General features: G+C 43.0%; 1 long non-coding RNA gene across 1 annotated transcript in view; it reads right to left on the bottom strand.

The window, feature by feature from the left end:
• The window catches only part of LOC128702600 (uncharacterized), a 37,820-nt gene extending 32,838 nt beyond the window's left edge, over positions 1-4,982 (bottom strand). The window contains exon 1 of the long non-coding RNA XR_011394216.1: positions 4,145-4,982. This is a non-coding gene — a long non-coding RNA (uncharacterized lncRNA). The remainder of the gene's footprint in view (positions 1-4,144) is intronic.
• Positions 4,983-13,486: the final 8,504 nt, after the last annotated feature.

A 13,486-nucleotide genomic window follows, 5' to 3' on the forward strand; every position in this document is an offset into this window, starting at 1 on the left:
TGACGATCTGTTGGAGTGTGAGCAGGGTAATATTTAGTGAAGGGATTCAGGGAAACCGGTTATTTTCATATAGTCGGACTTGAGTCCTGGAAATGGGAAGTACAATGCCTGCACTTTAAAGGAGGGGTTTGGGATATTGGCAGTTTGGAGGGATATGTTGTGTATCTTTATATGTGTATGCTTCTAGACTGTTGTATTCTGAGCACCTCTGCAAAAACAGTCATAATGTGCGAGTGTGGTGAAAGTGTTGAATGATGATGAAAGTATTTTCTTTTTGGGGATTTTCTTTCTTTTTTGGGTCACCCTGCCTCGGTGGGAGACGGCTGACTTGTTGAAAAAAAAAAAAAAAAAACTTTCCTTGGCGAGAGAACAGATTTACTCCTTTCCATTGCAGCTGAAGATTCAGTTTGTTCAAGATGCCAAAAATATAGACAAGGTATGCTAGTTCTAATTCTGACAGTTCTAGCTGTAGTGATACTGCTCCTGTGGGGAGCAGCAGCAGGATAATACTGCACCACCTCTCGGGAGCCTTAGCAACAACAGCTTGGTGTGTGTCGTGGGCGCTAACACATGGTGTGTGATTCTCTTCACTTATATCCATATATTAGTGATGCAGATTACATGGCGAGTTTAAATATATGGCCTGAGTTATAACTTCTCTTGACATATGCAAGACATCACCATCCCTGTAGAAGCAGTAATTAGATGTACTAGTCATTATATTTTGTTGCAGAAGTACTATGAAGATTCTATGTTCAATAAAGCCTAGAGATAAGGCCTGTTTCTCTTTCTATCACAACAATTTATTGAACATAGAATCCTGGGCTACCTGGTGGTGATCCTGCGCTATACTACAACACAACATGGAGCGTTTACTGAAACCTGAGAGGCTAGACTGACCCCAGCTTATCTGGAGTTTTACCTGGAGAGAGTTCCGGGGGTCAGCGCCCCCGCAGCCCGGTCTGTGACCAGGCCTCCTGGTGGATCAGAGCCTGATCAACCAGGCTGTTACTGCTGGCTGCACGCAAACCAACGTAAGAGCCACAGCCCAGCTGGTCAGGAACCGACTTTAGGTGCTTGTCCAGTGCCAGCTTGACTGCCAGGGGTCTGTTGGTAATCCCCCTTATGTATGCTGGGAGGCAGTTGAACAGTCTCGGGCCCCTGACACTTATTGTATGGTCTCTTAACGTGCTAGTGACACCCCTGCTTTTCATTGGGGGGATGTTGCATCGTCTGCCAAGTCTTGCTTTCGTAGCGAGTGATTTTCGTGTACAAGTTCAGTACTAGTCCCTCTAGGATTTTCCAGGTGTATATTATCATGCATCTCTCCCGCCCGCATTCCAGGGAATACAGTTTTAGGAACCTCAAGCACTCCCAGTAATTGAGGTGTTTTATCTCAGTTATGCGCACCGTAAAGGTTCTCTGTACATTTTCTAGGTCAGCAATTTCACCTTCCTTGAAAGGTGCTGTTAGTGTGCAGCAATATTCCAGCCTAGAAGAGTGTCATCATGGGCTTGGCCTCCCTAGTTTTGAAGGTTCTCATTATCCATCCTGTCATTTTTCTAGCAGATGCGATTGATACAATGTTATGGTACTTGAAGGCGAGATCCTCCGACATTATCACTCCCAGGTCTTTGACGGTGTTTTGCTCTATTTTGTGGCCAGAATTTTTGTACTCTGATGAAGTTTTAATTTCCTTGTGTTTACCATATCTGAGTAATTGAAATTTCTCATTGTTGAACTTCATATTGTTTTCTGCAGCCCACTGAAAGATTTGGTTGATGTCCACCTGGAGCCTTGCAGTGTCTGCAATGGAAGACAGTCATGCAGATTCGGGTGTCATCTGCAAAGGAAGACACGGTGCTGTGGCTGACATCCTTGTCTGTCAGGTATGAGGATGAGGAACAAGATGGGAGAGAGTACCGTGCTTTGTGGAACAGCTTTTCACCGTAGCTGCCTCGGACTTTACTCTGTTGACTACCGTGTTCTGTTAGTGAGGAAATTATAGATCCATCGACCGACTTTTCCTGTTATTCGTTTAGCACGCATTTTGTGCGCTATTACGCCATGGTCACACTTGTCGAAGGCTTTTGCAAAGTTTGTATATATTACATCTGCATTCTTTTTATCTTCTAGTGCATTTAGGACCTTGTCGTAGTGATCCAATAGTTGAGACAGACAGGAGCAACCTGTTCTAAACCCATGTTGCCCTGGGTTGTGTAACTGATGGGTTTCTAGATGGGTGGTGATCTTGATTCTTACGACCCTTTCAAAGATTATGATATGGGATGTTAGTGCTATCGGTCTGTAGTTCTTTGCTGTTGCTTTACTGCCCCCTTTGTGGAGTGGGGCTCTGTGTTGTTTTTAGTAACTGTGGGACGACCCCCGTGTCCATGCTCCCTCTCCATAGGATGGAAAAGGCTCGTGATAGGGGCTTCTTGCAGTTCTTGATGAACACTTGAGTTCCACGAGTCTGGCCCTGGGGCAGAGTGCATGGGCATGTCATTTATCGCCTGTCCAAAGTCATTTGGCGTCAGAATAACATCAGATAGGCTTGTGTTAACCAAATTTTGTGGCTCTCATAAATTCATTTTGATCTTCGACTCAGTCTGGTTAGCGGCTTGCTAAAAACCGAGTCATATTGGGACTTGAGTAGCTCACTCATTTCCTTGCTGTCATCTGTGTAGGACCCATCTTGTTTAAGTAGGGACCCAATACTGGACGTTGTTCTCGACTTAGATTTGGCATAGAAGAAATACTTTGGGTTTCTTTCGATTTCATTTTATGGCTTTTAGTTCTTCCCGCAATTCCTGACTCCTATAAGATTCCTTTAGCTTAAGTTCGATGCTTGCTATTTCTCTGACCAGTGTCTCCCTACGCATTTCAGATATATTGACCTCTTTTAGCCGCTCTGTTATTCTTTTCCGTCGCCTGTAAAGGGAGCGCCTGTCTTTCTATTTTACATCTACTCCTTTTTCTTAGAGGAATAAGCCTTGTGCATACATCTAGTGCCACCAAGTTAATCTGTTCTAGGCGTAAGTTGGGGTCTGTGTTGCTTAGTATATCTTCCCAGCTTATATCGGTTAGGACTTGGTTTACTTGGTCCCACTTTGTTTTTGTTATTGAAGTTGAATTTGGTGAATGCTCCCTCGTGACTAATCTCATTTTGTCGGTCTGGGGCTCCACGCATACATGTCTGAACCTCAATTATGTTGTGATCTGAGTATATTGTTTTTGATATGGGGACATTTCTTATCAGATCATCATTGTTAGTGAAGATGAGGTCTAGTGTATTCTCCAGTCTAGTAGGCTCTATTATTTGCTGGTTTAAATTGAATTTTGTGCAGATATTTAAAAGCTCGTGTGAGTTTTCATCAGAGCTGCCTCCTGGTGTTATTACTGCAACAATATTATTTGCTATATTCCTCCATTTTAGGTGCCTTAAGTTGAAATCCCCCAGGAGCAAGATGTTGTGCAGGAGCTGGAAGATTTTCCAGACAGTGGTCAATTTTTAGCAGCTGTTCCTGGAATTGCTGGGATGTTGCATCCGGAGGCTTGTAGACTACCACAATGACTAGGTTTTGGTTCTCTACCTTTACTGCTAAAACTTCCACTACATCATTTGAGGCATTTAGCAGTTCTGTGCAAAGAAGTGACTTTGCAATTAGCTAGACCTGGCTCATGGAGATGGGAAAAGCAGTGGCAGCACTATGAAGAATTGGTGAGGGTGTTGCAGTTCAGAGGGTCATTTGAATACACACTTCTGGCAAAGTGGCGATTGAGTGAATGTTGGCGAATGTGTCAAATATATATAAAAAAAAGCCTTTAAATGAAAAACAATTTACTAGAATATAATTTACAGCCATTTTCATTATCATTTACCAAAAGCAATCAAACATGAATAACTTAAATTACTACAGAATTTAAGCAACCAAGTGCATAATTATGGTAAAAGAAATACTCCAAGCATACTATATATACAAAGGTCTAGGAAAAATTACTTATTGAAAGACTAAATAGCAAAAAAAAAGGTACAATACTGTGACTGTAAATGGTCCAAGTCAGACAGAAATGTCGTCGTAAGCTTCTCTCTTCTATGTGCGGGTTATTTGTGTATTGAAAGAAAATTTAAGAATTCTCATACCTCATCCTTCAGCCCGTTTATTGTGAAGAAGATTTACTTCACCGTCCGAGCAATCACGCCCTGCTGCTCTTCGTTCTGAAGCACACCTTCCATTGTGTAAGTCTTTCCCGAGCCTGTTTGCCCATACGCCAATACACATGCGTTCTGTCCGTCTATTACCGACTGACAGAGCTGTGATATTTCTTCGAATATTTTTGTTTGTGTTGCTCTTGGCCCGTACACCTGATCGAAAGTGAAGTCACTCCTTTTGCTTCCATTTTGATCTAGAAAAAAATAACATTTAATTGGTTATGGTTTATTTGCTGCTTCTTTTTCGGATCACCTTACCTCAGTGGGAGACGGCCGATATGTTAAAAAATAAAAATGGTTTACTGCAGTAAGGTGGACAAGGAAGGTATCCCTAATCTTGGTATGGTATCTCATGTTGCAAATAATATTTTGAAGGAAAAGAAGCCTCTTTGCTGCACTACGTCTAATACTACTCCAATTTCATCGCATACAAGCGATAGAGAAATATGGAAAATACAGAATGAATGTACTGTATAGTCTATTATAATAAAATACTGACCACTACTAGTCCACTACGCAACCAACTACCAACCAATGAGAGAAATGAAACCATCACTACACCATCACTAAACTATCATAACCTATGATAGATAAGGTAATCTGCAACTCGTCCAACTACCACTGCCACCGCTACACAACCAGCAATGAGACAGTGAAGGGCAACACTACAGGACTAGCCAATAACTATCACCACTACTTTATCTTCCAATTACCACCACCACTAAACTAACTACTACAACCACTACACAGCTAGTAATGAGACTATGGATGGAACCACTACACAACCAACAACGAAACAGTGGAGAACACTACACAACCAACCAACTACCATAGCCACTATTCGACCAACAATGAAACAATGGACAACCCTACACAACCAACAATGTAACAGTGGAGAACACTACACCACCAACTACCATCACCACTATACAACAAACAATGGAACAGTGGAGAACACTACACAATCAGCAATGGAGATGGTGGATGATACCACCACACAACCAAGTACATACAACCATGAAAACCAATAATACATGCCACCAAAACTGAAGTCAAACTCCACACATTACTAAAAAAAAATTATTCCATGTTGACTATTTTCTATCTGGTATCTGGAAACAGTCGTGACTGCATCAAATCTTACCTAGTTATATTTATTTTTCCACTATCATTATTATTGTGGTCTGCAAAAGGAAGCATAAAACCTACCTGGAGTTTACCTGGAGAGAGTTTCGAGGGTCAACGCCCCGTTGGCCCGGTCTGTGACCAGGTCTCCTGGTGGATCAGCGCCTGATCAACCAGGCTGTTGCTGCTGGCTGCACGCAAACCAACGTACGAGCCACAGCCCGGCTGATCAGGAACTGATTTTAGGTGCTTGTCCAGTGCCAGCTTGAAGACTGCCAGGGGTCTGTTGGTAATCCCCCTTATGTGTGCTGGGAGGCAGTTGAACAGTCTCGGGCCCCTGACACTTATTGTATGGTCTCTTAACGTGCTAGTGACACCCCTGCTTTTCATTGGGGGGATGGTGCATCGTCTGCCAAGTCTTTTGCTTTCGTAGTGAGTGATTTTCGTGTGCAAGTTCGGTACTAGTCCCTCTAGGATTTTCCAGGTGTATATAATCATGTATCTCTCCCTCCTGCATTCCAGGGAATACAGGTTTAGAAACCTCAAGCGCTCCCAGTAATTGAGGTGTTTTATCTCCGTTATGCGCGCCGTGAAAGTTCTCTGTACATTTTCTAGGTCGGCAATTTCACCTGCCTTGAAAGGTGCTGTTAGAGTGCAGCAATATTCCAGCCTAGATAGAACAAGTGACCTGAAGAGTGTCATCATGGGCTTGGCCTCCCTAGTTTTGAAGGTTCTCATTATCCATCCTGTCATTTTTCTAGCAGATGCGATTGATACAATGTTATGGTCCTTGAAGGTGAGATCCTCCGGCATAATCACTCCCAGGTCTTTGACGTTGGTGTTTCGCTCTATTTTGTGGCCAGAATTTGTTTTGTACTCTGATGAAGATTTAATTTCCTCATGTTTACCATATCTGAGTAATTGAAATTTCTCATCGTTGAACTTCATATTGTTTTCTGCAGCCCATTGAAAGATTTGGCTGATGTCCGCCTGGAGCCTTGCAGTGTCGGCAATGGAAGACACTGTCATGCAGATTCGGGTGTCATCTGCAAAGGAAGACACGGTGCTGTGGCTGACATCCTTGTCTATGTCGGATATGAGGATGAGGAACAAGATGGGAGCTAGTACTGTGCCTTGTGGAACAGAGCTTTTCACCGTAGCTGCCTCGGACTTTACTCTGTTGACGACTACTGTGTTCTGTTAGTGAGGAAATTAGATCCATCGACCGACTTTTCCTGTTATTCCTTTAGCACGCATTTTGTGCGCTATTATGCCATGGTCACACTTGTCGAAGGCTTTTGCAAAGTCTGTATATATTACATCTGCATTCTTTGTCTTCTAGTGCATTTAGGACCTTGTCGTAGTGATCCAGTAGTTGAGACAGACAGGAGCGACCTGTTCTAAACCCATGTTGCCCTGGGTTGTGTAACTGATGGGTTTCTAGATGGGTGGTGATCTTGCTTCTTAGGACCCTTTCAAAGATTTTTATGATATGGGATGTTAGTGCTATTGGTCTGTAGTTCTTTGCTGTTGCTTTACTGCCCCCTTTGTGGAGTGGGGCTATGTCTGTTGTTTTTAGTAACTGAGGGACGACCCCCGTGTCCATGCTCCCTCTCCATAGGATGGAAAAGGCTCGTGATAGGGGCTTCTTGCAGTTCTTGATGAACACTGAGTTCCACGAGTCTGGCCCTGGGGCAGAGTGCATGGGCATGTCATTTATCGCCTGTTCGAAGTCATTTGGCGTCAGGATAACATCGGATAGGCTTGTGTTAATCAAATTTTGTGGCTCTCTCATAAAAAATTCATTTTGATCTTCGACTCTGTCTGGTTAGCGGCTTGCTAAAAACTGAGTCATATTGGGACTTGAGTAGCTCACTCATTTCCTTGCTGTCATCTGTGTAGGACCCATCTTGTTTAAGTAGGGGCCCAATACTGGACGTTGTTTTCGATTTTGATTTGGCATAGGAGAAGAAATACTTTGGGTTTCTTTCGATTTCATTTATGGCTTTTAGTTCTTCCCGCGATTCCTGACTCCTAAAGGATTCTTTTAGCTTAAGTTCGATGCTTGCTATTTCTCTGACCAGTGTCTCCCTACGCATTTCAGATATATTGACCTCTTTTAGCCGCTCTGTTATTCTTTTCCGTCGCCTGTAAAGGGAGCGCCTGTCTTTCTATTTTACATCTACTCCTCCTTTTTCTTAGAGGAATAAGCCTTGTGCATACATCGAGTGCCACCGAGTTAATCTGTTCTAGGCATAAGTTGGGGTCTGTGTTGCTTAGTATATCTTCCCAGCTTATATCGGTTAGGACTTGGTTTATTTGGTCCCACTTTGTTTTTGTTATTGAAGTTGAATTTGGTGAATGCTCCCTCGTGACTAGTCTCATTTTGTCGGTCTGGGGCTCCACGCATACATGTCTGAACCTCAATTATGTTGTGATCTGAGTATATTGTTTTTGATATGGTGACATTTCTTATCAGATCATCATTGTTAGTGAAGATGAGGTCTAGTGTATTCTCCAGTCTAGTAGGCTCTATTATTTGCTGGTTTAAATTGAATTTTGTGCAGAGATTTAAAAGCTCGTGTGAGTGTGAGTTTTCATCAGAGCTGCTTCCTGGTGTTATTACTGCAACAATATTATTTGCTATATTCCTCCATTTTAGGTGCCTTAAGTTGAAATCCCGCAGGAGCAAGATGTTGGGTGCAGGAGCTGGAAGATTTTCCAGACAGTTGTCAATTTTTAACAGCTGTTCCTGAAATTGCTGGGATGTTGCATCCGGAGGCTTGTAGACTACCACAATGACTAGGTTTTGGTTCTCGACCTTTACTGCTAAAACTTCCACTACATCATTTGAGGCATTAAGCAGTTCTGTGCAAACAAGTGACTCTGCAATGTACAGGCCAACCCCCCCCCTTTTGCCTGTTCACTGTCACATCTGTATAGGTTGTAACCTGGGATCCATATTTCGTTGTCCAAGTGATCCTTTATGTGGGTCTCAGTGAAAGCCGCGAACATTGCCTTTGCCTCTGCAAGCAGTCCACGGATGAAAGGTATTTTGTTGTTTGTTGCTGGCTTTAGACCCTGTATATTTGCAAAGAAGAATGTTATCGGACTGGTGGTATTGTTGGTACTGGGGGGGGATTTTTTTTCCGGCATTAGTATATGTATCTGTTGGTTTGGAGTGGAGGCCATCGACTGTGGTTCCACTCCAGGAATGACTGGATTTGGTGTACGATTTCTGCCATTTCCTGCCAGTTTTTTTTCCTTCCTGGCACTAAAAAACCTCTCCCTCTTGAGTGGCTGTGGCTACCCAGGTTTTCCCATGGCCTGGATGTTTTGTATCTTTTTGTCCCCTTTAGATGGTATGCCTGGCAATTTAAGTTATAGCAGTCTTTCCTGTACTGAAGAGGTACACATTTCAGGGTGAAAAAGCTTACAGGAAGGGAGTTTGCATTTTCCTGTTGTCATATGGGCATGGCATTTTCTAGGGTGGTCATAGTTGCATGTCCCATCTGTTTTTCCAGATTTCCCATGCCAGCAGATACCAAGTGCATAGTATGTGCACAGGCTTGGTTTCCGCTTGCCTTGGGTTTCTGTGACTGTATTCCCTGTTGGTGCATGTTTCCCTGTCTTACTTCTATCCTCCCTAGCACCAACAATGGAGCTCCCACCAGTTGTTTTTGGTAATTTATCCTCACTATTGCTATTGGAGTCCTCTTGTTTGCTATTTCCTGCGGTATTTCTAGTTTGCAATATTGGTTTTATCTTATCTTTGACTACACTTGTTTCCCTACTATGGCTCCTGTCCCCTATGAGGTCATTTATATGTATTCCTTCCTGCGTATAATTCCCGACTACCTGGACAAAATCTCCAGCTTCACCATTACTGTCTCCCAGGACAGTATCTCCAGCTTCACCATTTCTGTCTCCCAGGACAGCACCTCCAGCTTCACCATTACTGTCTCCCAGGACAGCACTATCAGCCCCACATTTACTGACTACCAGGACATCACCTCCAGCCTTACAGTTTGTGACTACATGGCCAGTATCAAGGGCAGTACCATTCAGCCCAGACTTTTTATGTTCCCATCTGTTGTAGAAAGCTTCCAGGTTTTCTATGAAAGCAGCTTTGATGTTGTCCTCTTTTAATACCCTTGTGATTTTAGTCCACAGATTTTCCTCATTTGGGCATACCCAAAAACACTTCCCTGTTTTAATACTGCTTGTAGCTAGTTCTTGGATATCTGCAAAAGGAGCGTGACACCAATTTCCACAAAAATGACAATTTATCCATGTGGAAGCCCGTTTGTTTGACTGACCACAGACTACACACAGCTTCATAATGATTTGAATGGTTGATTTACTGCAATTCTACTAGCAACCTCTTGAATATTATATTAATAACCTTAAATGAAGCTCTAGCTATTTGTATTTCTGTTTCTAACTCTTTTTGTATATTGGACAGCTTACCGTCACATTCCTGATTTTTAATGTTTGTGTTTATAAGGGCGCCTACAACCCCATCCGTTTACAGTCTGCTTTATTGTCCAACGAAACTGTTTGAAACCAGTCAAGGGTTCGGACCAGTCGAGGGTTCGGACCAGTCGAGGGTTCGGACCAGTCGAGGGTTCGGACCAGTCGAGGGTTCGGACCAGTCGAGGGTTCGGACCAGTCGAGGGTTCGGACCAGTCGAGGGTTCGGACCAGTCGAGGGTTCGGACCAGTCGAGGGTTCGGACCAGTCGAGGGTTCGGACCAGTCGAGGGTTCGGACCAGTCGAGGGTTCGGACCAGTCGAGGGTTCGGACCAGTCGAGGGTTCGGACCAGTCGAGGGTTCGGACCAGTCGAGGGTTCGGACCAGTCGAGGGTTCGGACCAGTCGAGGGTTCGGACCAGTCGAGGGTTCGGACCAGTCGAGGGTTCGGACCAGTCGAGGGTTCGGACCAGTCGAGGGTTCGGACCAGTCGATCTGCTCTGATCAGTGGGTCACTTATTTAAAACATACTGGTCGGTGATTTGAGCTAACACATGAAGGATCTACTGGAAATTATCTACCCGAGTAATATGTGATTTGACTGATACAAAAGTATAACTTGCGTGTTGAAGAACCGGTGATATCTGGCAGCTCCTACAGTGACGAACGGTCGACCTCAACCCTTGTTTATCATTCGCTGTATCTAGCTTTTCTATTTTTTTTTTCCGTCTCCACCACAATAAATGCTATATTATCACTATAGTTGACTGGTGCAAATTTTGGAGGAAGGACGCTTTTTCTGTAGTAATAATTGCTTCTCGTTGTGTATATTGCGACCGCTGGTAACTACAGGTTATGTGAAATTCACAGTAACGTCTGGTATTTCAAGAAAAAGAAACTAATGAAAGTCACTCCACTCCACTAAGTACCATTATAATACTGGTTAGTTGCTACTACAACACTGTATTCTGCTATTCACTGGTATCACTAGATTATATGCGAGTACACTAGCAGGCCAGGAAGATTATTAAAACAGCTGACCTGTGGTAAGTTTCTGGCGACTTCTGGCACCTGCCTCTATAGGCTTATCACTTCATTTACAAATTCACCTGTTTTCAAATGACACTTTAGCCTTTATCATCAATATACTAGGGAGTCACTGTAGTATACACTATACACTATGTATACTCAATGTTATCAGGGAGACTTTCTTTCCTCTGACACGAAAAGTTCAATTATTATTTTTTTTCACACGGGACACAGGCCTATGATTCCCCTCTGGCAGTAAACTCTGCTAGGTAGTGCACACTAATTCTCCTTTTTAAAGTTGGCAGAATTACCGACAATATATAAAGTAAAAGACACAAGTGCGACTAATGTAACATTTTATTGTGGCAACGTTTCACTCTCCAGGAGCTTTATCAAGCCATTACAAACAATACATGGACACAGAGGGTATATAAAGGCTCTGAGTGAGGTGCAATACTAGTGAGGTACTAGTATTGCACCTCAGAGCCTTTATATACCCTCTGTCCATGTATTGTTTGTAATGGCTTGATAAAGCTCCTGGAGAGCGAAACGTTGCCACAATAAAATGTCACATTAGTTGCACTTGTGTCTTTTACTTTACACAGAAATATTAACTGAGCAAGATAGAAACAGAAGAAACAGTCAAGATGCAGTAATAATAGTACATGAAGTGTGTGCAAAATAGGAAGACTTACTCCACTGGAAGTGGAACAGTGGTTGAGGGAGACGATGAGATCCTCCTCACCTGTCCACTATTCTGCTTCAATCCCATAAACATTCCTGCCAGCTGGTCTCACTTTACAGACAGGAACTTCCCCTAAACCACGAAAGTTGTCATCAGCTAATCCTTAAACAATGTCATAACTCATGAAGGACACCTCATCATGGATGCCCGCCTCAGTGACTCTGGTCTCTCTTACTGTCATTGTGATGACCAGGAAGTGTCGAGTGTCTGGTTGCTGTAGGTGGAGAAGGAGGCTAAGACTAAATACCTCGACTATGGGGCAGTAGTAAATGACCAGCAAATGCAACAAGATTATGGTGATCTAGGCATGAAGGTCTATCAAATGGAACCCACCCGCAGCAACCTGCTCCCGGTGCCATTGGATGGGTTTTAGAAAACAGCTGGGGAGCTGTTATGTCAGGCTAACAAGGGACAGCACAAACTACAACTTTGCCACAAACAGGACACTACCTACTATACAAGTTCAATAATACAGGAGTCCCTTGCCACTCCTACTTGAGTGGGATTCGCAATAAAATTTCCTATGCTGAAAACATTGCCAATGTCGTTCAAAGGCACCTTTGCCACTCGAAATGCAGCAACATTATTAGTTTATTAAGACTCCAGGTAAAAGGTTTAAGGTAATTACATTTGGCAACAAAAAGCTACCAAGTGTGAAAACAAGGTAAAACTATGGAGATGGTGTGGCAAGTAGGCAAAAGTATTACATGAACATGTCCATATCCATATATTGAAATAGAGGATGTCAAGTGGGTATGAGGAGCTATCTCTGTAAGGGACATGCAGGATGAAAAAAAGTAAGGGAAAACTAGACATCCTGGAAAATGGACAAATGTTTATAGCTAACCCTCAGCTTGAAGACTTTGGCATTTATGGTTGCTTCACTATACGTGGTCGACTGATAGCCGTTCTCAAAATAGTCCCAGATTAGATGATTTAAGAGTTGGAATACAGTTATAAAGCTATTGTAAGTACTGCACTTATAATTCTGGTGATTTTTCTCATGATCACATTAATAGCTGTGATGATGAAGAACGGCAACCAAGAAGAACTTAATCCACTTTTTACTGGAATCTTTTCTGTATGGATACTAGCAGTCTTACACAGCCAGAAAAACTAAGTAGCTTACTGGTTGTGAATACATAAAAGATGCTGCCAAAAATGTTCAAAGGAAGTAAGGATACAGCTTCACAATGACTGTTCAACAGAGGCATTACAGCTGTCATGTGCGAGAGTAATGTGTGGTGTGAATATCAAAGAATTTGGTGTAGAAATTAAAAAGCAATGAAGGGTAATCAACAGCCAAGCCACTTGCACATCCTGGTACCTGGAAGGGAATCTAGCAGAGAAACAGCAGCTCCTGATTTCACTGTTCAGTTCTGAAAGTTAGGAGCACTAGTACATCAGTCATCACCTGAATAGCTAACCAAGATACACCCTTCTACAAATGGGAATCCCTTTCCATAAAGGGGAATCCCTTTCCATAAAGACAGCTCTTGCATCTCTACTCTCTACCACAATCACTACCACCCTCTACCACTACCACTGTTATTTTTCTACAAACTTTTTTTTATTCTATAGTGTCTCACCTTTACCAAAGGGCTGGCACTAGAAGCTTTCTTTGGGCCCATGGTGGCTTATTTAGCAGTTTCAAGCACAAAAAAACAATAGATTACGAAATGTATTGTATGAACACATGGGGTGGTGGTCACTTGCCCACAAACAATGCCACATTGAGTCCTGAATGTTCTGTGGGAGCCTTTGTGTATGCCCGACCGCTCCCAGCCGCACAAACACTTTCTGTACGATGGACAAATCGCGAGGCAAATCACGAACTGCGAGGCCAAAAGTCGAAATTCACGAAGTGAGGCTCACAAAACTCGGGGGTCCACTGTATGCTGCT

The sequence above is a fragment of the Cherax quadricarinatus genome, chromosome 79, assembly GCF_038502225.1.
Source record: "Cherax quadricarinatus isolate ZL_2023a chromosome 79, ASM3850222v1, whole genome shotgun sequence".
Taxonomy (NCBI): Eukaryota; Metazoa; Arthropoda; class Malacostraca; order Decapoda; family Parastacidae; genus Cherax; species Cherax quadricarinatus.